The following is a 2,428-nucleotide window of genomic DNA, read 5'->3' as shown; positions in this document are numbered from 1 at the left end:
GCTCATAGTGATCCTATGTACAAAAGCCCTAAACTCTGCTCTATTCTGTACCGACCTCACTGTCTCTGACGTACCCACTCCCATTGCCCCAGTCTTGTCAAGGGTCTTCCTCTCTTGTGCTGTCCCTCCACCCTCCCAAACAAGAAGTTCCACTCCAAGGACTGGTCCCTCTTTGCAACATGTCCAAAATATGTCAGATGAAGCTTCAGAATCCTTGACTCCAAGGAGCAGCCTGGTTTCACCCTCTCCAGGACAAACGTATTTTTCTCCTAGCAGTCCATGGTATAGTCTTGTCCAGCACCACACCTCAAAGGCATCAATTTTCTTTTTGTCATCCCTGGTCACTGTCCAACTCTCTGATGCATAGCACGTAATTGTGAAGACTATAGACCTTAGTCTCCAGCCTGATGTCATTGCTCGTAAGTACTCTTGAGAGGTCCCTGACGGCTGACTTTCCCAGTGCAATTCATCTCTTGATTTCCTAGTGCTGGTACTAAGAGTGTTGACTAGGGAGACAAGCAAACTAAAACTGTTAACTATCTCAATCTCTTCACCATCCATACTGATGCTGCCAATTGGCCCAGTGGTGAGAATCTTTGTTTTCTTGATATTGAGCTTCAATCTATATAGGAGGCTGCAGTCCTTGACCTTCTGCAGCAAGTGCGTCAGGTTCTCCTCCATTTCAGCAAGCAGCGTTGTGTCATCTGCATAACACATGTTGTTGATGACTTCCACCAATCCTGATGCCACATTCCTCCTCGTACAGCCCAGCATCTCAGATGATCTGTTCTGCATACAGAGATTGAAAAGGTATGGAGACAGAATATATCCCTGGTGGACCCCCTTCTTGATTTTGAACCACTCAGTGTCTCCTTGCTCTGCTCTGATGACTATCTCTTGGTCCAACTATAGGTTTCACAAATAAGCACAATCAAATGTTCTGGGATTCAAAGACATTAAAATATTATAAATTATAAATTAGGCCTCTGTTGGCCTAGTGACAAGAAGCTGGGCTGCAATTCCAAAGGCACAGGGGTCAAGGCTACTAGCTACTCTGCAAAAGAAGAATGGGCAGTCTCCTCCCATGTGATTAACCTCTGAAAACCCACCAGAGGGTCAGCTATGGGTCGGTTCCAACTCTACTGTACTCAACAACAACAGTGATAAGAAGCTGTGCTGTAACTCCAAATCCACCAACTATTCTGTGGAAGAAGGATGGCCACTCTCCTCCTATGTAATTTACTGACTCTAAAACCTCATGGAGGGTTGGCTGTGGGTGGGTTCTGACTCAGTTGCACATAAAAACAACAACAAGCAAGACAGTGCAGTACTGTTATAATATAGTCCAGACATATATTCACATGTTTCACAAAGGAGCCATGATTACTCTATGGGGAAATAAAAATTTTTTCAACTAATGGAGATAGAGAAACTAGAGAGCCTTATGGACAAATCAACAAATCTTGACCCTCTACCTCACATCAAATATACACAAAAATATTTCAAGATGAGATAAAAATATCTCAAACATGAAAGGTAAAATTCTAAAGCTTCTAGAAGGAAATATAGATTATCTCCACAACATTGAGACAGATAATATTCCCTACATAATATACACAAATAATACCTACGGGAAGAAAAAATAATGGTAATTGGACTTTATTAGATTTAAAATCTTCTATCCCTCAGAAGAAACTATTAGGAAAAAAGAAGAAATCCACAAACTAGGAGAAAATATCCACAATATATATCATTCATAATAGATCAATGGCCAGAATGTATCAATTCCTTTAAACATTATTAAAGTTGAAACAAGGCAATAAAATAGGCAAACACTTTACCAAGAAAAAACCATATAAACAATGTTGTTGTTGTTAAGTGCCATCGAGTCATAGATGGACTCATAGTGACCCTATGAACAAAAGACCTGAAAACTTTTATAACTTTCACCGTTTTGGAAGTGGATGCCACTCCTGCTTCCAAGCTTATTTTAATCTGGGAGTTCCACCAAACACTATCCACCATGGGTAGCCATTATCACATTTGACACATCAGTGTCACAGTGTTTAGCATCATAGCAACCATAAGTTACCTCTGTACAGCAAATGGACAGACCAGTGCTATATCACTTAGAAGAATGTTTGACCAAAAACATTAAGTTCATTAAAATTTATCAATATAATTTGTTATCATGTAAATTAAAATTAAAATCACAGTGAGGTATCACTTTATATACTTCAGAATGAGAAAGAAATGTACCTATAAAATTTCTATTGTGAGAGAATATTTTCTCATTATTTTGTCACCTTTTGATAAGCCCAAGCCCAGAGAGGATAAGTGAACTTTACCTTGCCACAGAGCAGCTCATTTAGAGCTTGAGGACTGGGCAATGAACTAGAGTTTTTCCCACAATGAATACTTCAGAGAC

This window comes from Elephantulus edwardii, unplaced genomic scaffold (assembly GCF_000299155.1).
Source record: "Elephantulus edwardii isolate Elephantulus edwardi_28Jun2011 unplaced genomic scaffold, EleEdw1.0 scaffold00092, whole genome shotgun sequence".
Lineage (NCBI taxonomy): Eukaryota > Metazoa > Chordata > Mammalia > Macroscelidea > Macroscelididae > Elephantulus > Elephantulus edwardii.
This window is presented reverse-complemented; position numbering follows the sequence as displayed.